Source organism: Mus musculus, chromosome 4 (genome assembly GCF_000001635.26).
Source record: "Mus musculus strain C57BL/6J chromosome 4, GRCm38.p6 C57BL/6J".
Lineage (NCBI taxonomy): Eukaryota > Metazoa > Chordata > Mammalia > Rodentia > Muridae > Mus > Mus musculus.
This window is the reverse complement of record NC_000070.6, coordinates 43,601,326-43,622,371: the sequence shown is the minus strand read 5'-3', so window position 1 is coordinate 43,622,371 and position 21,046 is coordinate 43,601,326. Positions and strand designations below refer to the sequence as shown.

The 21,046-nt window shown below is 43.1% G+C and overlaps 1 long non-coding RNA gene across 2 annotated transcripts; it reads left to right on the top strand.

Moving 5' to 3' along the window:
- Gm42279 lies at positions 1-19,162 on the top strand. 2 transcript variants are annotated; one of them, XR_881221.1, is made up of 3 exons: positions 1-134; positions 16,746-16,811; positions 19,132-19,162. It is a non-coding gene; the product is annotated as a predicted gene, 42279 (long non-coding RNA). The 2 variants fall into 2 exon arrangements; XR_881222.1 differs by lacking the exon at positions 19,132-19,162 and adding an exon at positions 17,301-17,723.
- The last annotated feature ends 1,884 nt before the right edge of the window (positions 19,163-21,046 follow it).

The window sequence follows — 21,046 nt, the reverse complement described above, 5'->3', positions numbered from 1 at the left end:
CAACTGCCACTCTGCAACTGCCACTCTGTAACTGCCACTCTGCAAGGCTTCCCACAGGGGCTGTCAAAGTAGTCAGCTGTCTCTGCAATTGTTTAAGTTTGAGAATCTGTGTTGGGTACTTCCTATATAGCCAGGTAATGTTTAAGTCATTCTCGGATTTCTGACAGGGTTAAAGACTCATTATAGACTCATAATCAAACTCAAGTTATTTAACATTGAGAGAGAAGTTATAGAGTGGAAGACATGGTTTTCAGATGGTGTTACCGGCTAAAATCTAAACATAATCCAGGGATAAAATCATAATCCTTTAAGTTAGGAATTATGGTAAAGAACTTTATCTAATTGATGAATAAGATAGACTGGATGTTAATTGTATATTATACTTTGTAATTTACATGAGCGTTTTGTTCAAGTTATGTCTGGGAGAGGAGGGTTTTTTTTTTTAATTTTTTTATTGGACAGAAATGATGAGGTTCTGATGTTAAAGTCCTGTTTCCCAATTCGTTCTTGATCCAGCAATAAAGACACCAGCAACCAATAACTGAGGACAGGGCAGGACACTTAGAGCTGCAGGTGATAAGCCACCCAGCCTTGTGAGTTTTCAGTTTTGAGTGGCCAGTAGCCACTCTATCCAATTTATGTCTGGGGTGGCAGGAAAGGTTTAGCAGCGCTTATTCATTGAGTTAGCAAAAGCATTTTAAGATGACCTAGCGTGTGTGGGGGTGTGTGGGGGGGGGGTGTGGGGGGGGTGGTTGTGGGTGTGGGTGTAGTGTTTTTTATCTATGGATTCAAAGGAATCTGGGTGGGGGCTGGTAGTGCAACCCATTCCCAGAGTTTAGGCAGGGTAACAAAAGCTACAATTGACACTTTTGTTTTGTTTCTGCTTTCTTTTTTTATTATTTATTTTATTTATATGAGTACAATGTAGCTGTCAATTGCACCAGAAGAGGGCATCCGATTCCATTACAGATGGTTGTAAGCCACCATGTGGTTGCTAGGAACTCTTCCTCTGGAATAGCAGTCAGTGTTCTTAACCTCTAAGCCATCTCTCCAGCCCTGTTTTTGTTTTTGTTTTTGAGACAGGGTTTCTCTGTGTAGCCCTGGCTGTCCTGGAACTCACTCTGTAGACCAGGCTGGCCTGGAACTCACAGAGATTCCCCCTGCTGCTGCCTCCTGAGTGTCCTGCTGCATTTATATTCTTAGTGAGTCAGATTTCACATTTATCCTGACAAACACTGCTGTGAGTGTGCAGGAAGGTCCCAGGGGCCTCCATGGCTCTCCCGTACTTTCCTTACCTTCTCTCAGGTCCACACACTGATCACCTGTGCTTACCCTTGGTGAGCAGCTTACAGCAGAAAGTCTCACACAAAAGATTCTATTATAGTGTCTACTCTACAGCATTCAAAATTCCACTTTCCTCACACAAGTCTTTCCCTGAGAAGTGGTAACCGCCAAGCAGAAGGAGTTTCCTCACGCTGAACCATGCTAAGTTAACAAACAGTACATAGAGAAAGAGGCAAAGAAAACAGAAGCTATTTCAACCTTCTGTTCCACTTACAATTTTCTAAAGTCACAGAAAGACTCGGTCTAGGAAAAAAGAGCTGAAGAAAAATTGGACAAAGTTTCTCTCTAGCTTGTGCTGCAATATTCCATGAAAAACAAAGTGGCTAGGGGTGACAATGGGTGATTGGTTGGGCCACATCAAAGCCAGACGGCAAGTTAAGAGACTCCGAGATAGGACTGAGGTGAGGAGGACATAACATCTGTTGCAACACCACCGGGAGTAACTGGGAACAGCGGGATCCAGGGACACAGGAATCCTTCCCAACCAGTGACTTGGCTTCCTTCCAGTCTGTGCCAGTTTACCTTGGGCACAAACTCCACAGTCAGTCCCACAGCACCCAGAGGAAGCTCCACTCCTAGGCACTCTAACATACCTAGGGTCATAGGATCAGGGTGAGGAAGATACAACATCTGTTCCAACACCACTGGGAGTATATGGAACCAGGGGGATCCAGGGATGTAGGAACCCAACCTGAACCATGGCCTGAGTTCCTTCTGGTCTGCACTGGTTTACCTTAAGCACAAACTCCTCAGCCAGTACCACAACACCCAGAGGAAGTTCCATTCCCAGGTGCTCTAGCTTGCTCAGGATCACAGAATCACAGGCTCACAGGATCTTGGTCACACCAGGATCTCAGGGTCCCAGAGGCAGCTTGACTCCCAGGAGCTCGGACAAAGCCAGGATCTCAGGATCACAGGATCCTGGAATCACAGGATCACAGAGACAGCTGGACTCTGAGGAGTTCTGACACAATCAGGATCACAGGAAGGACAGGCTCCAGTCAGATATAGAGATGGCAGGTAGCACTAGAGATAATCAGATGGCTGGAGGCAAGAATAAGAACATAAGCAGCAGAAACCAAGTTTACCTGGCATCTTCAGAACCCAGTTCTCCCACCATAGCAAGTCCTGGATACACCCATCACACAGGAAAAACAAGATTTGGATCTAAAATCACTTTTCATGACTGTGATAGAGGACTCTCCACACCACCTAGGTGGGCGTCTGGCTGGGAAGCCACCGAACCCCAGTCCATGGTGGGGTGGAGAGGGAGCAGTCCAGGGTTTCTGGGCCTTACAGAGGCCAAAGTCTTGGACATCCCAGACACCACTGTATGTTGTGGAAGAGCTGAGAACAAAGTAAGGACCCTGGGGGCAGCTCTGCGGAAGGGAGAACAGGGCAGGGGGAGAAGGTGCTGGGTGGTTCCCAAGTGGGCAAGAGTCTTTGGTCCAGTCTGGTGTCTGGAAATGCTGAGAGGCCTTCCAGGAGGAGATCAGACACCTATTCCATTGTTCTAAACCTTAGAGCTTTATTGTAGAAAAGCAGAGAGAGAAGAGTAAAGAGACAGAGGGTGGCCACGGCCATGTGGAGAGAGGGGAAAAGGGAGGAGCAAAGAGTAAGCAAGAGAGCTAGAGAAGCAAGAGAAGCAAAGGTTTAAGAGAGAGAGGAGGGGCCAAGCAGCCCCTTTTACAGTGGGCTGGAATACCTTGCTGTTGCCAGGTAATTGTGGGGAGAAGCATACCTGGCTATTGCCAAGTTAACTGTGGGGGTGGAGTCTAGGAGGATAACAGGAGCTTGGGACATTGTCTACAAAATGGATAGTCATAGGATTATGGAGTTGAGGACTCATGGTGTCAGGGACCTGTGTCTGGGAATGTGGCTCACTGTTCTGTCCCTTGTAAAGTTTTCTACTGGGTCCCCGGAGTAAGCCTCACTTGACCAGAACACAGACTGCCTTTTGCAAGCCCACAGGAAAATACAATCAAACAGGGAAAGGAAATGAACAAAACCATCCAAGATCTAAAAATGGAAATAGAAACAATAAAGAAATCACAAAGGGAGACAACCCTGGAGATAGAAAATCTAGGAAATGGATCAGGAGTCATAGATGCAAAAATCACCAACAGAATACAAGAGATAGAAGAGAACATCTCAGGGGCAAAAGATACTATAGAAAATATTGACACAACAGTCAAAGAAAATGCAAAAAGCAAAAAGCTTCTAACTCAAAACACCCAAGAAATCCAGGACACAATAAGAAGACCAAACCTAAAGAATACAGGTATAGAAGAGAGCAAAGATTCCCAACTCAATGAGCCAGTAAATACCTTCAACAAAATTATAGAAGAAAACTTCCCTAACCTAAAGAAAGAGATGCCCATGAACATACAAGAAGCCTACAGAACTCCAAACAGATGAGACCAGAAAAGAAATTCCTCCTGTCACATAATAATCAAAACACCAAATGCACTAAACAAGGAAAGAATATTAAAAGAACTAAGGGGAAAAGGTCCATTAACATATAAAGGCAGACCTATCAGAATTACACCAGACTTCACACCAGAGACTATAAAAGCCAGAAGATCCTGGGTAGACATCATACAGACCCTAAGAGAACATAAATGCCAGCCCAGGTTATTATACCCAGCAAAACTCTCAATTACCATAGACAGAGAAACCAAGATATTCCAATGTCAAAACCAAATTTACACAATATCTTTTCACAAATCCAGCCCTACAAAGGATAATAGATGGAAAATGCCAACACAAGGAGGGAAACTACACCCTAGAAAAAGCAAGAAAGTAATCTTTCAACAACCCCCAAAAAAGATAGCCACACAAACATAATTCTACCTCTAACAACAAAAATAAAAGGAAGTTACAATCACTTTTCCTTAATATCTCTTAAGGACTCAATTCCCCCAATAAAAAGACATAGACTAAGAGACTGGATAAGTAAACATGACCCAGCATTTTGCTGCATACAGAAAAGCACCTCAGTGACCAAGACAGACACTATCTCAGAGGAAAAGGTTGGAAAACAATTTTCCAAGCAAATGGTCCCAAGAAACAAGCTGGAGTAGCCATTCTAATATCGAATGAAATCAAATTTCAACCGAAAGTTATCAAAAAAGGGTAAGAAAGGATACTTCATATGGGTCAAAGGAAAAATCTACCAAGATGAACCCTCAATTCTGAACATCTATGTTCCAAATGTAAGGGCACCCACACTCATAAAAGAAATTTTACTAAAGCTCAAAGCACACATTGAAGCCCACATAATAGAGTGGGAGACTTCACCCCACTCTCAGCAATAGACAGATCATGGAAACAGAAACTAAACAGAGACACAGTGAAATTAGCAGAAGTTATGAACCAAATGGATCTAATAGATATTTATAGAACATTTCATCCTAAAGCAAAAGAATACACCTTCTTTTCAGCACCTCATGGTACCTTCTCCAAAACTGACCATATAATTGGTTACAAAACAGGTCCCAATAGATACAAGAAGTTTGAAATATTCCCATGCACCCTATCAGATCACCATAGACTAAAGCTGGTCATAAATTCCAACAAAAACAACAGAAAACACACATACACATGGAAGCAGAACAACACTCTACTCAATGATAACTTGGTCAAGGAAGAAATAAAGAAAGAAATTAAAGATTTTTTAGAATTTAATGAAAATGAAGACATATCATACCAAAACTTATGGGACATGATGAAAGCAGTGCTAAAAGGAAAACTCATAGCTCTAAATGCCTCCAAAAAGAAACTGGAGATAGCTTACACTAACAGCTTGACAGCACACTTGAAAGCTCTAGAACAAAAAGAAGCAAATATACCCAAGAGGAATAGATGGCAAGAAATAATCTAACTCAGGGCTGAAGTCAACCAAATATAAACAAAAAAGAACTATACAAAGAATCAAACAAACCAGGAGCTGGTTCTTTGAGAAAACCAACAAGATAGATAACTCTTAGCCAGACTAACTAGAGGGCACAGGGACAGTATCCTAATTAACAAAATCAGAAATGGAAAGGGATACATAAAACAGAATCTAAGGAAAAAAATCATCAGATCCTACTACAAAAGCCTATACTCAACAAAACTGGAAAACCTGGATGAAGTGGACAATTTTCTAGACAGATACCAAATACCAAAGTTAAATCAGGATCAGATTAATGATCTAAATAGTCCCATATCCCCTAAGGAAATAGAAACAGTCATTAATAGTCTCCCAACAAAAAAAAAAAAAAAAAAAAACCAGGACCAGATGGGTTTAGTGCAGAGTTCTACCAGACCTTCAAAGAAGACCTAATTCCAATACTCCTCAAACTATTCCACAAAATAGAAACATAAGGTACTCTACTCAATTCGTTCTATGAAGCCACAATTACTCTGATACCTAAACCACACACAGACCCAACAAAGAAAGAGAACTTCAGACCAATTTCCCTTATGAATATCGATGCAAAAATACTCAGTAAAATTCTTGATAACCAAATCCAAGAACACATCAAAACGGTCATCCATCATGATCAAGCAGGCTTCATTCCAGGGATGCAAGGATGGTTCAATATATGGAAATCCATCAATGTAATCCACTATATAAACAAACTCAAAGACAAAAACCACATGATCATCTCATTAGATGCTGAGAAAGCATTTGACAAAATCCAACACCCATTCATGATAAAAGTCTTGGAAAGATCAGGAATTCAAGGCCCATACCTAAATATAATAAAAGCAATATATAGCAAACTAGTAGCCAACATCAAACTAAATGGTGAGAAACTGGAAGCAATTCCACTAAAATCAGAGACTAGAAAAGACTGCCCATTCTCTCCCTATCTATTCAATATAGTGCTTGAAGGCCTAGCCAGAGCAATTTGACAACAAAAGGAGATCAAAGGAATATAAATTGGAAAGGAAGGAGTAAAAATATCACTATTTGCAGATATGATAGTATATATAAGTGACCCCAAAAATTCCACCAGAAAACTCTTAAAGCTGATAAACGACTTCAGCAAAATGGCTAGATGTAAAATTAACTCAAACAAATCAGTAGCCTTCCTCTACTCAAAGGATAAACAGGCTGAGAAAGAAATTAGGGAAACAACACCCTTCACAATAGTCTCAAATAATATTATATACCTTGGTGTGACTCTAACCAAGCAAGTGAAAGATCTGTATGATAAGAACTTCAAGTCTCTGGAGAAAGAAATGGAAGAAGATCTCAGAAAATGGAAAGATCTCCCATGCTCATGGATTGGCAGGATTAATATAGTAAAAATGGCTATCTTGCTGAAAGCAGTCTACAGATTCAATGCAATCCTCATCAAAATTCCAAATCAATTCTTCATAGAGTTAGAAAGAACAATTTGCAAATTCATTTGGAACAAGAAAAAACCCAGAGTACTGAAAAGTAGTCTCAACAATAAAAGAACTTATGGGGGAATAGCCATCCCTGACCTCAAGCTGTATTACAAAGCAATAATGATAAAAACTGTATGGTATTGGTACAGAGACAGGCAGGAAGATCAGTGGAATAGAATTGAAGACCAAGAAATGAACCCACACACATATGGTCACTTGATATTTGACAAAGAAACTAAAACCATCCAATGGAAAAAAGACAGATTTTTTTTAAACAAATGATGCTGGTTCAACTGGTGGTCAGCATGTAGAAAAATGCAAATTGACCCATTTTTATCTGCTTTTACAAAGCTCAAGTCTAAGTGGATCAAGGACTTTCAGATAAAACTAGATACACTGAAACTTACAGAGGCGAAAGTGGGGAAGAGCCTTGAACATGTGGGCACAGCGGAGTAATATTATTTGAGACTATTGTGAAGGGTCCTCTAAGATCAAGAATCGACAAATGGGACTTCATAAAATTGCAAAGCTTCTGTAAGGCAAAAGACACTGTCAATAGGACAAAAGGGCAACCAACAGATTGAGAAAAGATCTTTACCATTCCTACATCTGATAGAGGGCTGATATCCAGCATATACAAAGAACTCAAGAAATTAGAGTCCCAAGAATCAAATAACCCTATTTTCAACTGAGGAATATCGAATGGCCAAGAAGCACCTAAAGAAATGTTCAACATCCTTAGTCATCAGGATAATGCAAATCAAACAACCCTGAGATTCCACCTCACACCAGTCAGAATGACTAAAATAAAAAACTCAGGTGACAGCAGATGCTGGTGAGGATGTGGAGAAAGAGGAACACTCCTTGCTGGTGGGAATGCAAGCTGGTACAATCACTCTGGAAATCAGTTTGGTGGTTCCTCAGAAAATTGGACATAATACTACATGAGGACCCAGCTATACCACTCCTAGACATATACCCAGAAGATGTTCCAACATGTAATAAGGACACATGCTCCACTATGTTCATAGCAACCTTATTTATAATAGCCAGGAGCTGGAAAGAACCCAGATGTCCTTCAGGAGAGGAATGGATACAGAAAATGTGTTACATTTACACAATGGAGCACTACTCAGCTATTTAAAATGATGAATTCATGAAATTCCTAGGCAAATGGATGGAACTAGAAAATATCATCCTGTGTGGGGTAACCCAGTCACAAAAGAACACACATGGTATGCACTCACCCAAAAGCTCCAAATGCTTAAGATACAATTCACACACCACATGAAGCTCAAGAAGAAGGAAGACCCAAGGGTGGGTGCTTCAGTCCTTTTTATAAGGAAAACAAAATACTCACAGGAGCAAATATGGAGATAAAGTATAGAGCAGAGACTGAAGGAAAGGCCACCCAGAGACGGTCCCACCTGGGGATTTATCCCATATATTTACCAAACCCAGACACTATTGTGGATGCCAAGAAGTGCATGCTGACAGGAGCCTGTTATAGCTGTCTCCTGAGAGTCCCTGCCAGAACCTTACAAATACAGAGGCAGATGCTTGCAGCCAACCATTGGACTGAGCTTGGGGTCCCCAATAGAGGAGTTAGAGAAAGGACTGAAGGAGCTGAAGGGGTTTGTAACTCCATAGGAAGAACAACAATATCAACCAACCAGAGCCCCCAGATCTCCCAGGGACTCATCCATCAACCAAGGAGTACACATGGCTCCAGCTGCATATGGAGCAGAGGATGGCCTTGTCATACATCAGTGGGAGGAGAGGTCCTTGGTTCTATGAAGGTGTGATAGATGCCCCAGTGTAGGGGAAGCGAGGGTGGAGAGGTGGGAGTGGGTGGGTGGGTGGAGGAACACCCTCATAGAAGCAGGGGGAGAAGGTATGGAATAGGGGGTTTCTGGGAGGCAGGGAATCCAGAAAAGGGGATACCAGTTGAAATGTAAATAAAGAAAATATCCAAAAAATTTAAAAAGTTAAAGAGAGAGAGAGAGAGAATCCTAAGTGTCTGATGCAAGACAATGGTGGCGCTTGAGACACACAAGCTGGTGGTGCTTGAGACATACAAGAGAAGGATCATCTCAAGTGTCAGGTTAGCCTGGTCTACACAGTGAGTTCCAAGGCAGCTAAGGTTACATAGCAAGACCCTGTAGTGAACAAACAAAACCAAAACTAATGTAGATGACAAGATAAAAATAGCCAGAGAACCAGAGAAACAACTTGAAGAAAGAAACAATGTGCTTAACAGCTTAGATTTGTAAGATGGGAAAAAGGGAGCTAAAGACAGCTTCAGGCAGGGCTTCCAGAGCAAAAGCCTTCCCAGGGCAAGAAGGAAGTGTGGGTGGCGGGGCCACAGAGACTGCAACACAGGAAGCCTGTGCTCTGCCTAAGTGACTCCCTCCTGTATAGACTCGGAAGCAGTCTTTAAAACAAAACCTAATTATGCTATTTCCCTGCTTAAAATCCTTCTATGATTCCCCAGGGAAGCTGTTTTTCAAACTATTGATTTTAGCAGCAAAACCCTGCCTTTAAAAGAAGCAACAAAACAAAACAAACTTACAACAGCAAAACACACACAGAGAGAGAGAGAGAGAGAGAGAGGGAGAGGGAGAGGGAGAGGGAGAGGGAGAGGGAGAGAGAGAGAGAGAGAGAGAGAGAGAGAATAAGTAACTAAATCAGCAAGCCCAAGAGCTCCCAACCAACACCAATCGTCCCAGAACCCCTTGCCCTTACAGCCTTCTCAGACAATGACTCTCAAACCCCTCCAGGAACTTTGTGGGGGGAAAAGATAACACAGAAAGCCTTGCCCAAGAGTGTGTAAAGGCGATCTTAACGAACACACTTTCAGAGCTTCTGAATACTTCCCCAAAACGGTCTGCCTAGAATGAACTGCAGTCACACAGTCCTTATCATTCCTTAAAACAAAACAAAACAAAAAAAACCATGACCTGGGCGGTGACGGCACATACCTATAATCCCCGCACCGAGGAAGCTAAGGACGAAGGATCATGGCAAGTTAACAGCTTTACACAGCAAGTTCTAGGACAACCAGTACAACGACACCCCTACCCCACTCAACAGGTGGAAGGCTGGAATAGGACCATCATCATTAGTTTGAGAATAAACTACAAAAGGAGGAAATAGAAAATTCACACACAAAAAAATGTTGCTGTAAATCACATTGTTGACATATAAAAAGAATCATGTGATCAGAGCAAAGCCAAAGACATGTATTAACAAAGGGACAATGTTCACGCATGAGAAAACTTGATTTTTGTAAAGATATCAAGTCCCACCCCAAACCAGCCGATCAATCACCCACAAGGTCCCAGTACACCTTTCATGAAATATGACAACTGACTGCAAAATTCGTATGGGAAAGAAATATGCAAGAATAGCCAAAGAATTGTTGAAAGGGGCTGACAGGGCTAAGGGCTGGCTTACAGCAGCTTAAAGCTGTTCGTTTCCTGTATGGTGACCATGGCAGAAGAGAGGCATTTCTTTCGAACGGGCCAGTGTGTCCAAAAACAGACACACAAAGACCTGTGAAATTAGTTATGACAAAGGCAACTTTTAAGGTCTGTGATAAGACAGTCTTTATACTTATTCTTCCATAATTAAATAAACGTGCAACTTTACCCAGTGCAGAGAAGATACGGTCTGAAAAAGAGCCAAAGTGGAAAACAAGTTGAAAAGGCTGATCACCCCACCCCACCCCTCCACCCCATCCTGCCCCCTCATCCCTTCCCATCCCCTCTCCACCCCTCCACCCCCACCCATTCCTCTTTTCTTCTGCTGCTGCTGCTCCTGCTTCTCCTTCTCCTTCTTCCTCCTCCTCCTCTTCCTCCTCCTCCTCCTCCTCCTCCTCTTCTTCTTCTAAGACATTATGCAGCCCTGCCTGGCCTGTAACTTACTGGTGACCTTCTGCCTCTGCTTCTTGGTTAGCCAGGATTACAGGCCCCGCTAGCACACCTGATCTCAATGAGGAGTCTAAAACAAGCAAAGGAGAATACAGTAGTGACACATTTTCTTCTAACTCTAGAGCACAGCAGGGTATAGTTCAGCAGTGTAGCACCTCTGCTCCTGAACTACACCCTACTCCACACTATCCTTTTTGTAAATTTTGCTTTGTTTTTGTTTTTGAGACTGTCTCTCTCTATAGCCCAAGTTGGCCTCTAACTAACCATGTAGTTCAGCTGACCTCAAATTCAGAGTCTATCTAAGTCAACCCCCCAGATGCAGGGCTTACAGACACAAGACACCGTGCTTGGCTTTGTTTTGCTTTAATCCAGGAACCCAGCTGGCTTTGGACTAACCATGATTGGGTGCCATTGCTGATTTTTTTTTTTTCTGGTTTTTCGAGACAGGGTTTTTCCTTGTAGCCCTGGCTGTCCTGGAACTCACTCTGTAGTCCAGGCTGGCTTCGAACTCAGAAATTCACCTGCCTCTGCCTCCAAAGTGCTGGGATTAAAGGTGTGTGCCACCACTACCTGGCTCTGATTTTTTTTTAATCATCATTTTTAGCTGAGAGCTAAGGCACATACCTTCAATTCCAGCACTAATGAGGTGGAGGCAGGGAGATCAGGAGTTCAAATCCAGCTTGGGCTACATGAAAATTCATCTGGAGAGAGAGAGAGAGAGAGAGAGAGAGCCTGGAGAAATAGCTCAGTTGGTACTGAAAGAACTCCAAAGGGAGACCCTCACTCAAGTCTCGGGATAATAGTGGACCCCCAAGAACTCACAAGAGACCAAACTTGATGAAAACCACACGAGGCTTTATTCAGGGAAAGCCAGAGCTCTGGGGGCAACTCATATCCCACGTAGAGATAGAGGAGTCGACCCCGAGGGGAAAGGGGTCCCAGTTTTTATAGGCCCTCAGGGGGGAAGGAGAAGGAGGGAGTAGGGAATTTCCAGATCTAAACAATGTCTATTCTAAAATGATTGATTTCTCAAGAAGTGGGTATGAGAGGGAAACAGGAAAGCGTCTAGTGAAGGTACAGTAACTCCAGATTGGCCCCGGCTGTGGTTGCTGGGGAGATTTTCCGACTCTATCCCAGCAACCAATATCACAAACACCTGGCAGTGAGGTGCAGCAGTGGGCACACACCTGGGTTCAAGGCACGGTCAGAACATTGGTAGACACACGGGTTCAAGGAGCGGCCAGAGCGTTGTGCACCTCTTTCTCTAAATCAGTGAAGCTAGTTCTGCTAACAGTGAAATCTATTTTGCCAATTTCAGGGCTTCTGTGACCTTTTACATTCTGTCAGGATCTTTCAGTAGCATGCATGCTATATGTCTATATGTGAGTGAGCATGAGGTCCTGAACCCAGTCCTTAGAACCCACATATAGAACTCACACACTTGCAATCCCAGTACTGAGAAGGGCTGATGGGCAGCCAGAACAATCTACTTGGGAAACTCTAGGGCAGCAACAGACCCTATATTAAAAAAAAAAAAATACAGTTTTCTCAATACCTGAAAAATGGCTCTGAAATGTGCATTTTGTTTTGGAGATATGGTCTCACATCACACCCCAAGCTGGCCTTAAAATCACTGTGTAGCCCAGGCTGGCCTTGACCTTCTCATCCTCCTGCTCCTGCCTCCCAAGCACTGGGCTCACAGGAAGGATTTCCCTTCCTGCCTCCATAGGTGGGTCATGGTAGTGATTACCTGTAAGACCTAGCTGACTTTTCAGGGACCTGAAGGCCATTTTTTTTTTTTTTGGGTCATCTCAGGTGTTTGACATCAGAAGAGCATATGCTATTCTTTTTTTTTTTTTTTTTTTTTTTTTTTTTTTTTTTTTTTTTTTTTGAGACAGGGTTTCTCTGTGTAGCCCTGGCTGTCCTGGAACTCACTGTGTAGACCAGGCTGGCCTCGAACTCAAAAATCTGCCTGCCTCTGTCTCCCTAGTTGCACCACCACATCCAGCGCATATGCTATTCTTAAAGCATACTAAAGACCCTATTTTCTGGACATGAGCCCTAAAACCTGCTTATGCATGCATGTCCCACAATTGCATGACCTCTGACCACCTTTCTCTGCACTTTGCAGGATCTACTTCTCCATCCCACAGAAACCTAAGGGCAGAGAAGTGGACTGGACACGTCTATGTTTGGTTCTTTAGGAACCACCTCTCATCTGTCGGTGACTGGCATACTGTGTGGCACTCTGTGGTGGGCAAGATGAGCCTAGTTCAGAAACAAAAGCTCTGCCAGGGAGATTAGACTCTTTATAGGTTTGGGTGATATCAAAACTAAAGGGGCTTTTATGAAGACTAACCATTTGGGCCAAAGATACTAACGAAACATCACAGAGAGTGTAATCCAAAATCAGTAGATCTAAAGAAAAATTAGGACCAAAATACTCCATATGAAATAGATATCCCCAAATAACTAAACATGGTTTACACAGTTTCATATATAATATCATAAAAACAAGACTGCAGCCAAGTGTTGTGGTGCACATCTTTAATCCCAGAACTTGAGAGGCAGAAACGGGTAGATTTCTATGAGTTTGAGGCCAGCCTGGTCTACAGAGTGAGTTCCAGGCCAGCTTTGGCTGCATAGTGAGGCTTTGTCTCAGAATAACAACAGGGCTGGAAAGATGGCTCAGCAGTTAAGAGCACATACTGCTCTTCTAGAGGGTCTGGCTCTGATCCCAGCCCCCACATGGCAGCTCACACCTGTCTGTAACTCCAGCTCCAGACAATTGGATACCCTCTTCTGACCTCTATGGGCAAAACACCCAAGAACATAAAATAATTTCTTTTTTAAAAATTAGTTTTAAAAATAAATCTTGTCAGAGCATTTAAAATAAAACAAAACAGCAACCCTCTCCCAAAAACAAAACAAACAAAACACTAAGATTGGTTAGGTTATCTCTGATGCAAGAATAAATCTAATTCTTTTATTTCCATAAAAACACATCTGGATCAAACACCAGAGAAGATGAACTGTGTAGCCGACCGATGTAGGCTGTCCTGAATGCTTAAGATGATCACCTAATAACAAAACTGCTTTAAGCAAAAATAAATAAATAAATAAATAAAAAGTGTTTAGATGGGAAAAGAGATGTGGAAACAACAGGTCCGATGTCTGAGGCTGTAAAAAGAAAAACCCACCGGGGAGAGTCAGGACCCCAGCACCTGCTGGAGCCCACGAGTGAAAGGGGCGTGGCCATGAGATGCTGCCTTTCCCACCAAGTGACAGCTGAGAACTTCTCTTACCAACCACACACCAACTAGGAGAGAAACTAAAGTACAAAAAAAAAAAAAAAAAAAATCCACTGGTCACCAGAAGTCAAAATACAAGTGAAAACTCCAGTGTTGCCGGGCGATAGTGGCGCAAGCCTTTAATCCCAGCACTCCGGAGGCAAAGGCAGGACTCTGTGAGTTCAAGGTCAACCTGCTCTACAGACCAAGATCTGGGACAGCCAGGGCAACACAGAGAAACCCTGTCTCAAAAAACCAAAAAGAAAGAAAAAAAAAAAAAAAAAAGACAGCAACCCAATGTTTTACCTTCAAATCTAGGCTTTTAAATTAAGCTAACACAGATGAAGTAGAGGTCCCAGGAGCCAGAAAGTGAAGTCTATTTACTTAAATAAAGTAAGTGTATGAGCACTACACATATTGAAGGCCATTATTTGAAAGCTAGTCATGGTAACTATAACGGGTCTTCCTTGTAATAAAGTTAGGTAGATACTACCATCCGCACTTGAGGGCAAAATCTATATAAAAGGAATACTTACTTATTTATTTCCTTTTAAGGATTTTCATGTTTTGACCCAAGGATAACTTTCAGGTGCTTGCCCAATATGTGTGAGGCTCTGGTTTCTGCCTTCAGTACCACTTGAAAAGAAAAGAGTTTTAATATTTTTCTGTTAGTGTCTAAACATTTTCAAGATTCCCATCTTTTAAGCTGGCTATCTATGATCGCTCCTGCCTGTAAATCCGACCCTCCAGAGGCTGAGGCAGGAGGGTTGTGGAGCCATGGGCTTTTCTACCAGGTCTCTTTGTCCCCAGAATAATAACTCTTAGCTTAATTATTTATGACTAAAAGCCTAAGCCATTTAAGCTTTGGGTCATTCTTTGACTAGCTTGGAACTCATGTAACCCATTTATTCTAGTCCTTGTCTGTCACACAGCTAGTTCTTCTCAGTTTCATTCATTGATCTCCTCTGAGTCTGGAGCAAAATCTCCCATGCTTGACTCTTTCCCAGAATCCCCTGCCCCGCCCCCCCACCCCGCCCCCCCACCCCCCCACCCCCCCCCCCCCCGTGCCTGCCAGATATCCCACCTTCTAATCCTGCCTCAGCTCATTAGCCATCAGCTTTTTATTGACAGGTGATCTTCTCCACAGTGCACAAGAGATTGTCTCTACAGGGTTACCTTAGGCCAGTCTAAACTACAAAGAAAGACTCTATTGCAAGAAACACCCCACACACACACACACACACACACACACACACACACACTCCAAGGAAATCCAGAAATTCATCATCCTCTGATAGCTACTTAGTGGCTATATAGTGAGACCTTGTCTCAAGAATATAAGAAAGAAAAGAAAAAAGAAAGGAGGAAGGAAGGGAGAGAGGGAAGAGGGAAGGAAGGAAGGAGAGGGGGGAAAGGAAAGTTTGAGCTTAAACTTGCGTAGTTCCATCCCCAGTACTCACAGAGCTTGGTACTCAGGAGGCAGACTTCTGAGTTTAAAGGCAATGTAGTCTACATAGTAAGTTCCAAGTTAGCCAAGGTTATATAGTGAGTCCCTGTCTGAAGAAAGGGGGGAAGAGGAAGGGGAAGGGGACCTTTAATAAAAGTTAATAAGACTAAAAGTTCTCTCCATAATGAATGAGATCCCGGGATCCAAGACTATTTCTGCTGGGTGGATTCTGATAAAATCATAAGCTTGGTGCCTTATCTCTGTTCTCTGCTCATTCTCTCTCTCTCTCTCTCTCTCTCTCTCTCTCTCTCTCTCTCTCTCTCTCTCTCTCTCTCTCTCTCCCTCTCTCCCCCCATCCCTTTACTCCTCCCTCTCTCCCTCCTTCCCTATTATTTCCCTGCCTTTCTTTTTCTTTCTGCTATTCTGTCATGAGATGATGCAGCAAGGCTCTTGCTAGACCCTTGACCCTTTGACCTCCGATTTCCTAGCTTCTGAAACTGTAGCAACTTGCTCTTTATAAACATCATAGTCTCGGGCATTCCGTTATAGCAGCAGAAAGTGAACTAAAATCTGCCAGTAAAGAAAAACTGATACGGGGGATGGAGAGTTGTAGTGATCAAAAGTGCTCCATGCTCTTCCAGAGGCCTGGAGTTCAGATCCCAGCACCCATGTGGAGCAGTTCACAACTGCTTTGTAACTCCATCTGTGTAGACAGGCTGGATTCGAACTCACAGAGATCTAATTCTTGACCCCTGTGAGTTTCCTCAGATATACATAAAACAACAGCAAAACCCTGATGATTCTTTTAAGGCCAGATCCATATACTTATTTACAGACACAGTGCTTTACTGTACAACTGCATGGCTTTCGATGGAATCCCACCGCTGCTGAGACTAAATCAGTAGATTCTTGTTGAGGATAGGGATAGCTTAGGCAATGAAATTCTAGCTCAAGATTAAAAAAAAAATGTTTGGAAGGAGCAGGTGTGGCAGGCAGCTCACGCTTGTAATTTCAACACATGGAAGGCCAAGGCTGGAGGGTTATCCACAAGTTCAAAGCCAGCCCAAGCTACAGAGTTAGACCTTGTTTAAAAATGTAAAATAAAATAGATGAATGAGTAAATACTTGACTAGGATTGGTTTGCCTAATGTAAATTTTTTACAAATGATCTAGTCCAGTGGTTCTCAACCTTCCTAATGCTGTGACCCTTTAATACAGTTTCTCATGTTTCAGTGACCCCCAACCATAGAATTATTTTTGTTGCTACCTCATAACAGTAACTTTGTTACTGCTATAAGCTATAATGTTAATATCTATAAACCATAATGTTAATATCTCTATTTTCAGGTGGTCTTAGATGGCTCCTGTGAAAGGGATCGCAACCCACCCACCTGTTGAGAACCCCTGATCTAGGTGAAGACTTCTATGAGTTGTTAGCTTACAGGTGACAGTATGTAGGTGACACCTTGGCCTTGCTGATAGTCACTTCCTCCCTGAGACTCTTATCATGGCTTTTCCAGTAGCTCATACCCCTGGTCACCTCCACACCCCAAGCCCAACTTCTCTGTCACTACAGAATGCTTCCTCCTCCTCCGATGTGTGTGGGCTTCTCCCACAAAGCCTCTGTGCTTGGCTTTCTGCATCCTTGTGCCCAGGCTTACTTCCCTGGTGAGTTCACTCACAGTCACAGTATCATCTGTCACCTTACACATACCTCCCGCCATGACTTGCTTCACTGGGTGTGAACAGACTGCCGCTGTTGCTACACAGATAAGGTATTTTGAGATTGCTGAATTGCAATGAGGTGGTGTAGCAACTTCCTCCTGGAGGAAAGGGGCAGGCAGCCTTCTGGGACTCAGAAGTCCTGGGACTTTCAAGGCTTACCAAGTGCTTAACCTTAAGCTTCCAGAGGCCCCTCCCTGAGCTTATGGTGACAATTGCTGCAGAGAGGAGACTCTCAACAGTGTGGATGAGTTGCTGGCAAGTTGTGCTAGGAGCCAAAAGGATGCAGCTTTCGTGAGTCATCACGGTAGACGACGAGACATTTTGATGATGTGGGACTCTGACTCACCTGCACTCCTGTAACTAACCCCTCACCTAGACTCCAAGAAACCCCAGGAAACTCACTCGTTTGTCTAGCTGCCCTTATCTGGAATCCTTCCTTTGTTCTGTTTTTGGTGTCTTCTCTGGGCTGAACAATGTTTGTTCCCATGGCCCCAGAAAAAGCCATACAACACAAGGTTAGACTTTATGGTGAGACTCCACTGAGAAAAGGCTGCCCGGAGGGTGTGAGGAGAGGCTGACAGCAGCATCGATGAAGAGATTCCCTCCCACCCCACACAGCAACCAAATAAACATAAATCAGACATAGAAAAGTCAGCAGAGTGTGTTTTTAAAGTTCTTGGGCTAAAAGGGCTACAGATGTGTCATACTTTGTTTGGGTCAGAAAAAAATAAACAATTTTAATAACTCGTCAAAGGAAGCAATAAATTAGACTTCAGCATTTTAAAACTTTGGCTCTTCAAAAGATGTCATTAAAAATATTTTTTTAAAAAATTAAAAGCTGGGCAAGGTGGCTCACACCTGCAATCCCAAAACATAGGAGGCTGGAGCAGGCGGGTAGTGAATTCTGGGGCCAGTCTAGACCACGTGGGGGCTCTGTCTCAAAAAAAAAAAAAAAAAAAAAAAAAGTGAGTACAAGCTGTGAAAATATTCTCTTTCTTTTGAAGAGGGTGTACAAACAGGGTTTCTCTATGTAGCCCTGGCTGTCTTGGGACTCACTCTATAGACCAGGCTGGCCTCGAACTGAGATCAGCCTGCCTGTACCTCTCTCTGCCTTCTGAGTGCTGGAATTAAAGGTTTACACCACCACCACACAGCCTGCTCTCCCACATCATTCCCTCCCTCTATCCACCTCTAATGTCTATTTTATATCCTCTTCTGAGGGAGATTAAAGCATCCTTCCTTAGGACCTTTAAGCTCCTTTGGGTGTGTGGATTGTAGCATGGTTATTCTATATTTTATGGTTAATATCCACTTATAAGTGAGTACATACCACGCATGTCTTTTTGAGTCTGGGTTACTTCACTCAGGATGATATTTTCTAGTTCCATTCATGATGTGCTTGTTTTTAACAAATGAATAGTATGCCATTGTGTAAATGAACCACGTTTTCTGTATCCATTCTTCAGGTGAAGGACATCTGGGTTGTTTACAATTTCTGGCTATTCTGAGTAAAGCTGCTATTATCATAGTCGAGCAAGTGTCCCTTATTGTGTGGTAGAACATTTTTTGGGTGTATGCCCAGGAGTGGTATGCTGGGTCTTGAAGTAGAACTATTCCCAATTTTTTGAGAAACCAACCAAATTGATTTCCAAAGTGGTTGTACAAGTTTACACTCCTAGCAGCAATGGAGGAGTGTTCCCCTTGCTCCACATCCTTGCTAGCATGTGCTGTCACTTACATTTTTGATCTTAGCCATTCTGACATGTGTAAGATGGAATCACTGAGTTGTTTTATTTGCATTTTCCTGATGACTAAGGACATTGAACATTTCTTTAAGTGCTTCTCAGCCATTAGAGATTCCTCGGTTGAGAATTCTGTTTAGATATGTAACTCATTTTTAATTGGGTTATTTGGTTTGTTGGTGTCTAATTTCTTGAGTTCTTTATATATTTTAGATATTAGTCCTCTGTTGGACTAGGGTTGGTGAATATCTTTCCCCTTTCTGTAGGCTGCCAAAGAAATTAAGGAAGATATCAGAAGATGGAAAAATCTCCTGTGCTCATGGATCGGTAGGATTAACATAGTAAAAATGGCCATCTTACCAAAAGCCATCTACAGATTAAATCCAATTTCCATTAAAATTCCAAAACAATTTTTTATATAACTTGAAAGAGCAATTCCCATCTTCATATGGCAAAACAAAAACCCCAAGTTATCTAAAACAATCCTGTATAATAAAAGAACTCCTAGAGGTATCACCATCCCTGATTTCAAGCTGTACTACAGAACAATATAAGAAGAACTGTATGGTATTGGCACAAAAACAGACAGGTTGATCTGTAGCTGCCTGCGGCCACACGAACTGGGTTCCTGAGCGGGAGGCTGGAGCTGTAAGGGAGGAAACAGCGAGAGAAGAAAGGAGACCAAGACAGATTTCTGATCAAGACCCAATGTTTACTAAGTGTCTGTGCTTATAAAGGGGGGAGGCCCATCTCCTGCCACGCCAGGCTTCTTGATGCTTTGTTGCCAAGTTGTTAGCACTTAGTCTGCCAGAACTGTTAGCATTAGGTTGTCAATGCCACAGGTTGTCAGCTATCTCAGGAATATCTCAGGAAGACAGGTTTAGCCTCTCAGCAGGTCAGGTGCCACGCAGGTGACAGAGCAATAGAATGGAAGACTCCACCCCAGGTGGTCTCATTCACAGTGGCAGCATAGGTCTGAAGACATAGGAGTAAACCCACACACCTATGGATACTTGATTTTTGACAAAGAAGCCAAAACTATACAATGGAAAAAGGAAAGCATCTTCAACAAATGGTGCTGGTCTAACTGGATGTCAGCATGTAGAACATTTATCACCCTACACAAATTCAAGTCCAAGTGGATCAAAGACCTCAACATAAAACCAGATACATTGATCTAATAGAAGAGAAAGGGGGGAACCGCCTTGAACACATTGGCACAGGAGACAACTTCCTGAACAGAACACCAGCGATCAGCTCAGGCAGTAAGATCAACAATTCATAAATGAGATTTCACTCAGAAGGGGATATAAAATAGATACTGAGGGTGGATGGAGGGAGGGAACTATGTGGGAGAGGGGTAGGGAGAGATGGGGATCAGGTGGGGGGGCAGCAGGAGAGGGAATGGAAATTGGTGGAAGAAGCATCAGGAGACATAGGACAGGGGAGTCTCCTGCTAGTCTATGGGGTGACCCTAGCTGAGACTCCGATCAGCCGGGGGTACAGAGACTTAAGGGGCCACATCCTGTAGCCAGGAGGGAGTTCAGTGGAGGGAAGGGGATACCAACCCATTCATAAAACCTTTGATCCAAAATTTGTCCTCCCTATAAGATGTGCAGGGATAAAGACTGAGCAGAGATTGAGGAAATGGCTGACCAATGACTGGCCCAACTTGGGACTTATCCCAATTAGAGAGAGACATCTCCTGACATTATTAATAAGACTCTGCTATGCTTGCAGACAGGAGCCTAGCATAACTGTCTTCTACGAGGCTTCACCCAGCAGCTGACGAAAACAGATGCAGAGACCCACAGTCCAACATCAGGTGGAGCTCGGGGAGTCTTGTGGAAGAGTGGGGGATAGTATTGAGTGAGCTGGAGGGGTCAAGGACCCCACAAGAAAACATATAGAATCAACTAAACTGGTCGGTAGGGGCTCACAGAGACTAAACCACCAACCAAATGGGCATGCAGGGGCTGGACCAAGGCCCCCTACCTATTTGTAGCAGATGTGCAGTTTGGGCTTTATGTGGGTCCCCAACAACTGAAGCATGTGCTGTCTCTGACTTGGTTGCCTAGAATGCCTGGTCTGGGCTCAGTGGGAGAAGATGTACTTAATTCTGCTATGACTTGATGTGTCAGAGCAGGTTGGTACCCATGGGGGGCTTCCCCTTCTCTGAGG